Genomic DNA, 12853 nt, shown 5'->3' on the forward strand with positions numbered 1-12853 from the left:
TCAGAACTATAGTTTCGAAACTACAGGGGGTACCACTCTTTACGACAGGAATCCGCCTCAAGAAATTAACAGCATCCTCCGTTATATTAATCAATTGTCCTTTCTGACCTATGGACTTTAGCATTCAGGAGTTGCATGTCACGTTTGTGAACTGATCACTACATATTGTGCAGCCCCCATGTATTCTCTCATATGATACCTGTGGCTTGTAAATATATTTGCAAAATATGTATTCAAGCCCTGGTATTAAACTGTGTTTTGCATTCCAGTCAAAATTTGATTTTTTGTTCCAAGATTCAGTGGGAACCATGAACCGTATTCCTGGAAACCTGAAGACCGAGGTTTTATAGGCGACGTAACGTGGAAGCTACCAAGATGTAGTTATATTCTTTAGGCTGACGCCGCGCAATGGACAATACCTTACACATAGTGTTAATTGGTGTTTGACACTCCAGGAAGAGACTATATGGAGATCACAATAACTTATTAGCATCGGAACAGTACGGAATCGGAATAGCGGCGTGTGCTCGAACCCGTACTCTGGGCCAAAAAAATTTATCTGGAATCACAAGCAAGGGGGGCGCTGCAAAAAATAAAAGTAAATAGTTAAGTAAACGAAAAACAAAGTAATATAGTTAATATAGTAAACCCTAATAATACTCTTAATAAATATTCATTTTTGTTACTTTGCTAACCTGTTTTCTGTGTCTTATTTATGTCTGTTATTTTGTACCTGTAAACATTGTGTGTACATACGTCAAATATATGGGTCTATTAATATTATCATTATTATTACCATATGGTATCTAGCTTGACACTAGTACTAGAATTTACTAGCTATTACTATTTATAGTTACTAGTATTTAACATACGTAGTACATAAATGGTTGAGGGATTAGGCTCACAATGAATTGCGTTCGAACACCTGAGTCTACCGTATACAAATTAATCGACAGAGAACCAGTCTACGCGAGCAGGGGGTTGGGCAGGCTGGGACACAACGTGCCCTCGAGTTCACCCGGGTCCCTCTCCCCCTTTCGTGTGCCGAGTGTATTGAAGTCCGTGCTACGAGGATATCTACAGGATGTATATATATGTTCATTCGAATGAAGCACGTACGCAATTCTTAGATCAGTATGTCTCTCAGAAGTTTCATCTTGTGTGCCTCTTCGTTTTGATGTCTCAGAGCTGTCCTGACCCCCTTCGGGCCCTGCCGCAATGGACGTGTACGTACGAAGAATAGATAGGCATCCCAGTTACCGTGTGGAGTCACAGCGACAGGGAGTGGCCGAGCCAGACCTCCAATGTAGGGGGGATCGATACAAAAAACCACTTCCCCCCCCCACACACACGCCGGTGATCCTGGGTAAGCCCGCCACATTCATCCTTGTGCACACAGCGAGATGAGAACAGAAAACTTGAACGTTTTCTAATCCGTTTGCAGGGGTGTCGGAAGGAGGGGGCGGTCGTCTCCTGGGTTTTCGGTCCCGGGGCCCTGCCTCCCCCTGAACTTTCGGGCTGAGGGTCCCGCCACCCCATTTTTCATCTGTACGTGTTGTCCGAGACAGACTCGCATCTGGCTCTGTTAAAGCGCAGTGTGAAAACGAACACCAAAATTGGTACTACACACACAAACTACCCTTTATGACAGTGTATGTGCGGACCTGCTACGCGAAGAGTAGCGACACGCCGCATTCAGTAGCTTGCTTAGACGATACAGGAAAACGCAGATTTCGCTCCATCAAAGGACGCCGACATGTTTTTGATCAACGCAGGGAAACATTTGAGATTAGAAAGGGAAACTCTTATCCTGCGGCGAGGAGTCTTTAAACACTTCGCTGGTAAGCTTGATGGCTCATGTAGCATATCCGCTGTCTTTGCCTGAGCCTTTTTGATGCAACAATATATAGTTTGCAGACAGAAGCTATGCGCTTTTGACGAGAGCAAAAATAAAAACAAAGGAACACCTTACCTCTCGCTTACTTCTATTTGTTTTCTTTCTTTATTTATTTATTTCCGAAATCTCATTTACAAAAAGGACACAGATCTATAACAGGACTGTGAGGGCAAAGCTTTGTGGTAAAGAAGCCCGTAAAGAAGAAGTAAGTTTTATCGCACTTAATGAAACAATCAACCAATATTTCACTTTGTGCTGCTCAAACGCGAATTTCTTTTTCGCCTCAAGGTAATTAAGAACGCGAGGTGGCCCTCCCATATGCGTTACGCACTCATCAGATATTGCATGGACGAGTCGTTACTGGCTCCTCTGGGTTAGGTTAGGTTAGGTTAGGTTAGGTTAGGTTAGGGCTCATCCCCCCCTCCCCCCTGCCGACGCCCGTGTGCTCTTGCATATGGGGTGTCATGAGCGATGAGGCCGCCTCACGAGATTTGGAGTATAACCCGAAAACCTCATTGTTTCAAAAGTATTCAAGTATGCTGCTTAGATAGACACTATAGTAACTGCAAGAACTTTTGCGATCGGATTTGCACGATTTGCGTGGGTCGCCCTGTGATAGGTGGTTCACCTGTCGCTGTCACATATGTAACGAACGGGCACGCGTTGTCCCTGTCCCCCCGCAGGGATCTTCCAATAAAGATCTTGCAGATCCCTTCAAAATACCTGCCTAAAATGCAATGCCAACAAGTACCGAAAAGTCAGCACATAGGGGTGTCACACCGCCCCACAGATTTCCAACATCTATGGGAGACAAAACGCCTGCCCAAATGCCCAAATCTGCACTGTCCTGGTCCTTTCCTCACGCGTACTGCAGCGTGGAAGCAGTGGAAGCACTGAGGTCCAAAGGATAGCAGGAGCGCCATCTTGTTTCCGCACCACACCGGCACCATCCCCAGTTGAGGATCAAAGAGTCAGTAGTATCCAAATTTGTCTGCTTATCCCGTTTGCGGCTTTGCGCAGTTCTGTTCCAGAAATTCGCTCTGTGTGACTTGATATCCAGTTTGATGTCGATATTTATGCTCTTTGCGTTTCTAACGTTCACCAGTCTTAGACTGTTTGTTTTTTACGACTATCATGTTCCTATATTTTTATTAGATGTAAGTTGCTTGGATGAGCTATACATAAAGCATAAGCGATATCTACCTACCATATCCGTGCTACATTTGTTTTTCTTCGTACTTTTGTTCAAGTTGTTGGATGATGGGCCTACACTGCTAAAAATGAACTTCACCGCATAGAATGCACCTAGCCAACCATTATCTCGAGTGATATACTTATCTCCCCTGATTTGTTGAAAACTTCTGCCTTTGTCTTTTAACTTCTGCCTTTGTCTTCTTCAATGTTCTACTGCTGCAGGAGGTGGAGAAGGAACCCAGAGATTTCGTCGGCAGTGACAACAGTGGACTAAAATTTGCGCTAGGTTTCCCACTGTTGAGAGGAGCAGGAACCCAGAGATTCCCTCCTCAGTGACAACAGTGGACTAATTTGCCCTAGATTTCCCACTGTTGAGAGGAGCAGGAACCCAGAGATTCCCTCCGCAGTGACAACAGTGGACTAAAATTTGCGCTAGGTTTCCCACTGTTGAGAGGAGCAGGAACCCAGAGATTCCCTCCGCAGTGACAACAGTGGACTAATTTGCCCTAGATTTCCCACTGTTGAGAGGAGCAGGAACCCAGAGATTCCCTCCGCAGTGACAACAGTGGACTAAAATTTGCGCTAGGTTTCCCACTGTTGAGAGGAGCAGGAACCCAGAGATTCCCTCCTCAGTGACAACAGTGGACTAATTTGCCCTAGATTTCCCACTGTTGAGAGGAGCAGGAACCCAGAGATTCCCTCCGCAGTGACAACAGTGGACTAAAATTTGCGCTAGGTTTCCCACTGTTGAGAGGAGCAGGAACCCAGAGATTCCCTCCTCAGTGACAACAGTGAACTAATTTGCCCTAGATTTCCCACTGTTGAGTGGAGCAGGAACCCAGAGATTCCCTCCGCAGTAACAACAGTGGACTAAAATTTGGGATAGGTTTCCACTGTTGAGAGGAGCTGGAACCCAGAGATTCCCTCCTCAGTGACAACAGCGCGCTAATTTGCCCTAGATTTCCCACTGTTGAGAGGAGCAGGAACCCAGAGATTCCCTCCGCAGTGACAACAGTGGACTAATTTGCCCTAGATTTCCCACTGTTGAGTGCAGCAGGAACCCAGAGATTCCCTCCGCAGTGACAACAGTGGACTAGTTTGCCCTAGATTTCCCACTGTTGAGTGGAGCAAGGACCCAGAGATTCCCTCCGCAGTGACAACGGTGGACTAATTTGCCCTAGATTTCCCACTGTTGAGTGCAGCAGGAACCCAGATTCCCTCCGCAGTGACAACGGTGGACTAATTTGCCCTAGATTTCCCACTGTTGAGTGCAGCAGGAACCCAGAGATTCCCTCCGCAGTGACAACAGTGGACTAGTTTGCCCTAGATTTCCCACTGTTGAGAGGAGCAGGAACCCAGAGATTCCCTCCGCAGTGACAACAGTGGACTAATTTGCCCTAGATTTCCCACTGTTGAGTGCAGCAGGAACCCAGATTCCCTCCGCAGTGACAACAGTGGACTAATTTGCCCTAGATTTCCCAATGTTGAGTGGAGCAAGGACCCAGAGATTCCCTCCGCAGTGACAACGGTGGACTAATTTGCCCTAGATTTCCCACTGTTGAGAGGAGCAGGAACCCAGAGATTCCCTCCTCAGTGACAACAGTGGACTAATTTGCCCTAGATTTCCCACTGTTGAGTGGAGCAGGAACCCAGAGATTCCCTCCGCAGTGACAACAGTGGACTAAAATTTGGGATAGGTTTCCACTGTTGAGAGGAGCAGGAACCCAGAGATTCCCTCCTCAGTGACAACAGCGCGCTAATTTGCCCTAGATTTCCCACTGTTGAGAGGAGCGGGAACCCAGAGATTCCCTCCGCAGTGACAAAAGTGGACTAAAATTTGCGCTAGGTTTCCCACTGTTGAGAGGAGCAGGAACCCAGAGATTCCCTCCTCAGTGACAACAGTGGACTAATTTGCCCTAGATTTCCCACTGTTGAGTGGAGCAGGAACCCAGAGATTCCCTCCGCAGTGACAACAGTGGACTAAAATTTGGGATAGGTTTCCACTGTTGAGAGGAGCAGAAACCCAGAGATTCCCTCCGCAGTGACAACAGTGGACTAAAATTTGCGCTAGGTTTCCCACGGCTGAGAGGAGCAGGAACCCAGAGATTCCCTCCGCAGTTGCAACAGTGCAACATCATAGTGGTATGGCATGCAGCGAGGTAAGGCATATACAGTAAGGCATGTAGCTGTGAGACGTGTGGCAGTAAGGCATGCCGCTGTGAGGCATGTAGCAGTAAGACCTTTCCTAGGGCAGTAAGTCTCCATGTCCTTATTGTAAGTCGGCATGTCCCTACTGTAATTTGCTACGTCTTTAATATGCCTGCCTGCCACTAACATCTCTCTAACTAATTTGCTCCAGATTTCCCACTGTTGAGGAGCAGGAACCCAGAGATTCCCTCCGCAGTGACAACAGTGGACTAATTTGCCCTAGACTTCTCACTGTTGAGAGGAGCAGGAACCCAGAGATTCCCTCCTCAGTGACAACAGTGGACTAATTTGCCCTAGATTTCACACTGTTGAGAGGAGCAGGAACCCAGAGATTCCCTCCGCAGTGACAACAGTGGACTAAAATTTGCGCTAGGTTTCCCACTGTTCAGAGGAGCAGGAACCCAGAGATTCCCTCCTCAGTGACAACAGCGCGCTAATTTGCCCTAGATTTCCCACTGTTGAGAGGAGCGGGAACCCAGAGATTCCCTCCGCAGTGACAAAAGTGGACTAAAATTTGCGCTAGGTTTCCCACTGTTGAGAGGAGCAGGAACCCAGAGATTCCCTCCTCAGTGACAACAGTGGACTAATTTGCCCTAGATTTCCCACTGTTGAGTGGAGCAGGAACCCAGAGATTCCCTCCGCAGTGACAACAGTGGACTAAAATTTGGGATAGGTTTCCACTGTTGAGAGGAGCAGAAACCCAGAGATTCCCTCCGCAGTGACAACAGTGGACTAAAATTTGCGCTAGGTTTCCCACGGCTGAGAGGAGCAGGAACCCAGAGATTCCCTCCGCAGTTGCAACAGTGCAACATCATAGTGGTATGGCATGCAGCGAGGTAAGGCATATACAGTAAGGCATGTAGCTGTGAGACGTGTGGCAGTAAGGCATGCCGCTGTGAGGCATGTAGCAGTAAGACCTTTCCTAGGGCAGTAAGTCTCCATGTCCTTATCGTAAGTCGGCATGTCCCTACTGTAATTTGCTACGTCTTTAATATGCCTGCCTGCCACTAACATCTCTCTAACTAATTTGCTCCAGATTTCCCACTGTTGAGGAGCAGGAACCCAGAGATTCCCTCCGCAGTGACAACAGTGGACTAATTTGCCCTAGACTTCTCACTGTTGAGAGGAGCAGGAACCCAGAGATTCCCTCCTCAGTGACAACAGTGGACTAATTTGCCCTAGATTTCACACTGTTGAGAGGAGCAGGAACCCAGAGATTCCCTCCCCAGTGACAACAGTGGACTAAAATTTGCGCTAGGTTTCCCACTGTTCAGAGGAGCAGGAACCCAGAGATTCCCTCCTAAGTGACAACAGTGGACTAATTTGCCCTAGATTTCCCACTGTTGAGAGGAGCAGGAACCTAGAGATTCCCCCCTCAGTGACAACAGTGGACTAATTTGCCCTAGATTTCCCACTGGTGAGAGGAGCATGAACCCAGAGATTCCCTCCTCCAGACATCCAGAGATGTCCTTACTGTAATTTGCTACGTCCTTAATATGCCTGCCTGCCACTAACATCTCTCTAACTAATTTGCTACAGATTTCCCACTGTTGAGGAGCAGGAACCCAGAGATTCCCTCCGCAGTGACAACAGTGGACTAATTTGCCCTAGATTTCTCACTGTTGAGAGGAGCAGCAACCCAGAGATTCGCTCCGCAGTGACAACAGTGGACTAATTTGCCCTAGATTTCCCACTGTTGAGAGGAGCAGGAACCCAGAGATTCCCTCCTCAGTGACAACACTGGACTAATTTGCCCTAGATTTCCTACTGTTGAGTGGAGCAGGAACCCAGAGATTCCCTCCGCAGTTACAACAGTGGACTAAAATTTGCGCTAGGTTTCCCACTGTTGAGAGGAGCAGGAACCCAGAGATTCCCTCCTCAGTGACAACAGTGGACTAATTTGCCCTAGATTTCCCACTGTTGAGAGGAGCAGGAACCCAGAGATTCCCTCCTCAGTGACAACAGTGGACTAATTTGCCCTAGATTTCCCACTGTTGAGTGGAGCAGGAACCCAGAGATTCCCTCCGCAGTGACAACAGTGGACTAAAATTTGGGATAGGTTTCCACTGTTGAGAGGAGCAGAAACCCAGAGATTCCCTCCGAAGTGACAACAGTGGACTAAAATTTGCGCTAGGTTTCCCACGGCTGAGAGGAGCAGGAACCCAGAGATTCCCTCCGCAGTTGCAACAGTGCAACATCATAGTGGTATGGCATGCAGCGAGGTAAGGCATATACAGTAAGGCATGTAGCTGTGAGACGTGTGGCAGTAAGGCATGCCGCTGTGAGGCATGTAGCAGTAAGACCTTTCCTAGGGCAGTAAGTCTCCATGTCCTTATCGTAAGTCGGCATGTCCCTACTGTAATTTGCTACGTCTTTAATATGCCTGCCTGCCACTAACATCTCTCTAACTAATTTGCTCCAGATTTCCCACTGTTGAGGAGCAGGAACCCAGAGATTCCCTCCGCAGTGACAACAGTGGACTAATTTGCCCTAGACTTCTCACTGTTGAGAGGAGCAGGAACCCAGAGATTCCCTCCCCAGTGACAACAGTGGACTAAAATTTGCGCTAGGTTTCCCACTGTTCAGAGGAGCAGGAACCCAGAGATTCCCTCCTAAGTGACAACAGTGGACTAATTTGCCCTAGATTTCCCACTGTTGAGAGGAGCAGGAACCTAGAGATTCCCCCCTCAGTGACAACAGTGGACTAATTTGCCCTAGATTTCCCACTGGTGAGAGGAGCATGAACCCAGAGATTCCCTCCTCCAGACATCCAGAGATGTCCTTACTGTAATTTGCTACGTCCTTAATATGCCTGCCTGCCACTAACATCTCTCTAACTAATTTGCTACAGATTTCCCACTGTTGAGGAGCAGGAACCCAGAGATTCCCTCCGCAGTGACAACAGTGGACTAATTTGCCCTAGATTTCTCACTGTTGAGAGGAGCAGCAACCCAGAGATTCGCTCCGCAGTGACAACAGTGGACTAATTTGCCCTAGATTTCCCACTGTTGAGAGGAGCAGGAACCCAGAGATTCCCTCCTCAGTGACAACAGTGGACTAATTTGCCCTAGATTTCCTACTGTTGAGTGGAGCAGGAACCCAGAGATTCCCTCCGCAGTTACAACAGTGGACTAATATTTGCGCTAGGTTTCCCACTGTTGAGAGGAGCAGGAACCCAGAGATTCCCTCCTCAGTGACAACAGTGGACTAATTTGCCCTAGATTTCCCACTGTTGAGAGGAGCAGGAACCCAGAGATTCCCTCCACAGTGACAACAGTGAACTAATTTGCCCTAGATTTCCCACTGTTGAGAGGAGCAGGAACCCGGAGATTCCCTCCGCAGTGACAACAGTGGACTAAAATTTGCGCTAGATTTCCCACTGTTGAGAGGAGCAGGAACCCAGAGATTCCCTCCGCAGTGAAAACAGTGGACTAAAATTTGCGCTAGATTTCCCACTGTTCAGAGGAGCAGGAACCCAGAGATTCCCTCCGCAGTGACAACAGTGGACTAATTTGCCCTACATTTCCCACTGTTGTGAGGAGCAGGAACCCAGAGATTCCCTCCTCTGTGACAACAGTGGACTAATTTGCCCTAGATTTCCCAATGTTGAGTGGTGCAGGAACCCAGAGATTCCCTCCGCAGTGACAACAGTGGACTAATTTGCCCTGGGTTTCCCACTGTTGAGAGGAGCAGGAACCCAGAGATTCCCTCCTCAGTGACAACAGTGGACTAATTTGCCCTAGATTTCCCACTGTTGAGTGGAGCAGGAACCCAGAGATTAACTCCGCAGTGACAACTGTGGACTAAAATTTGGGATAGGTTTCCACTGTTGAGAGGAGCAGGAACCCAGAGATTCCCTCCTCAGTGACAACGGCGCGCTAATTTGCCCTAGATTTCCCACTGTTGAGAGGAGCAGGAACCCAGAGATTCCCTCCGCAGTGACAACAGTGGACTAAATTTTGCGCTAGGTTTCCCACGGCTGAGAGGAGCAGGAACCCAGAGATTCCCTCCGCAGTTGCAACAGTGGACTAAAATTTGCGCTAGGTTTTCCACGGCTGAGAGGAGCAGGAACCCAGATTCCCTCCGCAGTGACAACAGTGGACTAAAATTTGCGCTAGGTTTCCCACGGCTGAGAGGAGCAGGAACCCAGAGATTTCCTCCGCAGTGACAACAGTGGACTAAAATTTGCGCTAGGTTTCCCACGGCTGAGAGGAGCAGGAACCCGGAGATTCCCTCCGCAGTGACAACAGTGGACTAAAATTTGCGCTAGATTTCCCACTGTTGAGAGGAGTAGGAACCCAGAGATTCCCTCCCTTAGTGACAACAGCGCGCTAATTTGCCCTAGATTTCCCACTGTTGAGAGGAGCAGGAACCCAGAGATTCCCTCCGCAGTGACAACAGTGGACTAAAATTTGCGCTAGGTTTCCCACTGTTGAGAGGAGCAGGAACCCAGAGATTCCCTCCTCCGTGACAACAATGGACTAATTTGCCCTAGATTTCCCACTGTTGAGTGGAGCAGGAACCCAGAGATTCCCTCCGCAGTGACAACAGTGGACTAAAATTTGGGATAGGTTTCCACTGTTGAGAGGAGCAGGAACCCAGAGATTCCCTCCTCAGTGACAAGAGCGCGCTAATTTGCCCTAGATTTCCCACTGTTGAGAGGAGCAGGAACCCAGAGATTCCCTCCGCAGTGACAACAGTGGACTAATTTGCAATAGATTTCCCACTGTTGAGTGCAGCAGGAACCCAGAGATTCCCTCCGCAGTGACAACAGTGTACTAATTTGCCCTAGATTTCCCACTGTTGAGAGGAGCAGGAACCCAGAGATTCCCTATGCAGTGACAACAGTGGACTAATTTGCCCTAGATTTCCCAATGTTGAGTGGAGCAGGAACCCAGAGATTCCCTCCGCAGTGACAACAGTGGACTAATTTGCCCCAGATTTCCCACTGTTGAGAGGAGCAGGAACCCAGAGATTCCCTCCTCAGTGACAACAGTGGACTAATTTGCCCTAGATTTCCCACTGTTGAGAGGAGCAGGAACCCAGAGATTCCCTATGCAGTGACAACAGTGGACTAATTTGCCCTAGATTTCCCAATGTTGAGTGGAGCAGGAACCCAGAGATTCCCTCCGCAGTGACAACAGTGGACTAATTTGCCCCAGATTTCCCACTGTTGAGAGGAGCAGGAACCCAGAGATTCCCTCCTCAGTGACAACAGTGGACTAATTTGCCCTAGATTTCCCACTGTTGAGTGGAGCAGGAACCCAGAGATTCACTCCGCAGTGACAACAGTGGACTAAAATTTGGGATAGGTTTCCACTGTTGAGAGGAGCAGGAACCCAGAGATTCCCTCCTCAGTGACAACAGCGCGCTAATTTGCCCTAGATTTCCCACTGTTGAGAGGAGCAGGAACCCAGAGATTCCCTCCGCAGTGACAACAGTGGACTAAAATTTGCGCTAGGTTTCCCACTGTTGAGAGGAGCAGGAACCCAGAGATTCCCTCCTCAGTGACAACAGTGGACTAATTTGCCCTAGATTTCCCACTGTTGAGTGGAGCAGGAACCCAGAGATTCCCTCCGCAGTGACAACAGTGGACTAAAATTTGGGATAGGTTTCCACTGTTGAGAGGAGCAGGAACCCAGAGATTCCCTCCGCAGTGACAACAGTGGACTAAAATTTGCGCTAGGTTTCCCACGGCTGAGAGGAGCAGGAACTCAGAGATTCCCTCCGCAGTTGCAACAGTGCAACATCATAGTGGTATGGCATGCAGCGAGGTAAGGCATATACAGTAAGGCATGTAGCTGTGAGACGTGTGGCAGTAAGACATGCCGCTGTGAGGCATGTAGCAGTAAGACCTTTCCTAGGGCAGTAAGTCTCCATGTCCTTATTGTAAGTCGGCATGTCCTTATCGTAAGTTCCCACGTTCTCATTGTAAGTCTCCACGTCCCTACTGTAATTTGCTACGTCTTTAATATGCCTGCACGCCACTAACATCTCTCTAACTAATTTGCTCCAGATTTCCCACTGTTGAGGAGCAGGAACCCAGAGATTCCCTCCGCAGTGACAACAGTGGACTAATTTGCCCTAGACTTCTCACTGTTGAGAGGAGCAGGAACCCAGAGATTCCCTCCTAAGTGACAACAGTGGACTAATTTGCCCTAGATTTCACACTGTTGAGAGGAGCAGGAACCCAGAGATTCTCTCCGCAGTGACAACAGTGGACTAAAATTTGCGCTAGGTTTCCCACTGTTGAGAGGAGCAGGAACCCAGAGATTCCCTCCTCAGTGACAACAGTGGACTAATTTGCCCTAGATTTCCCACTGTTCAGTGGAGCAGGAACCCAGAGATTCCCTCCGCAGTGACAACAGTGGACTAAAATTTGTGCTAGGTTTCCCACTGTTGAGAGGAGCAGGAACCTAGAGATTCCCTCCTCAGTGACAACAGTGGACTAATTTGCCCTAGATTTCCCACTGGTGAGAGGAGCAGGAACCCAGAGATTCCCTCCTCAGTGACAACAGTGGAATAATTTGCCCTTGATTTCCCACTGTTGAGAGGAGCAGGAACCCAGAGATTCCCTCCTCCAGACATCCAGAGATGTCCTTACTGTAATTTGCTACGTCCTTAATATGCCTGCCTGCCACTAACATCTCTCTAACTAATTTGCTACAGATTTCCCACTGTTGAGGAGCAGGAACCCAGAGATTCCCTCCGCAGTGACAACAGTGGACTAATTTGCCCTAGATTTCTCACTGTTGAGAGGAGCAGCAACCCAGAGATTCGCTCCGCAGTAACAACAGTGGACTAATTTGCCCTAGATTTCCCACTGTTGAGAGGAGCAGGAACCCAGAGATTCCCTCCTCAGTGACAACAGTGGACTAATTTGCCCTAGATTTCCTACTGTTGAGTGGAGCAGGAACCCAGAGATTCCCTCCGCAGTTACAACAGTGGACTAAAATTTGTGCTAGGTTTCCCACTGTTGAGGGGAGCAGGAACCCAGAGATTCCCTCCCCAGTGACAACAGTGGACTAATTTGCCCTAGATTTCCCACTGTTGAGAGGAGCAGGAAACCAGAGATTCCCTCCACAGTGACAACAGTGAACTAATTTGCCCTAGATTTCCCACTGTTGAGAGGAGCAGGAACCCAGAGATTCCCTCCGCAGTGACAACAGTGGACTAAAATTTGCGCTAGATTTCCCACTGTTGAGAGGAGCAGGAACCCAGAGATTCCCTCCGCAGTGACAACAGTGGACTAAAATTTGCGCAGGATTTCCCACTGTTGAGAGGAGCAGGAACCCAGAGATTCCCTCCGCAGTGACAACAGTGGACTGATTTGCCCTAGATTTCCCACTGTTGTGAGGAGCAGGAACCCTGAGATTCCCTCCTCTGTGACAACAGTGGAATAATTTGCCCTAGTTTCCCACTGTTGAGAGGAGCAGGAACCGAGAGATTCCCTCCTCAGTGACAACGGTGGACTAATTTGCCCTAGATTTCACACTGTTGAGAGGAGCAGGCACCCAGAGATTCCCTCCTCGGTGACAACAGTGGACTAATTTG

Source organism: Ornithodoros turicata, chromosome 8 (assembly GCF_037126465.1).
Source record: "Ornithodoros turicata isolate Travis chromosome 8, ASM3712646v1, whole genome shotgun sequence".
NCBI lineage: Eukaryota > Metazoa > Arthropoda > Arachnida > Ixodida > Argasidae > Ornithodoros > Ornithodoros turicata.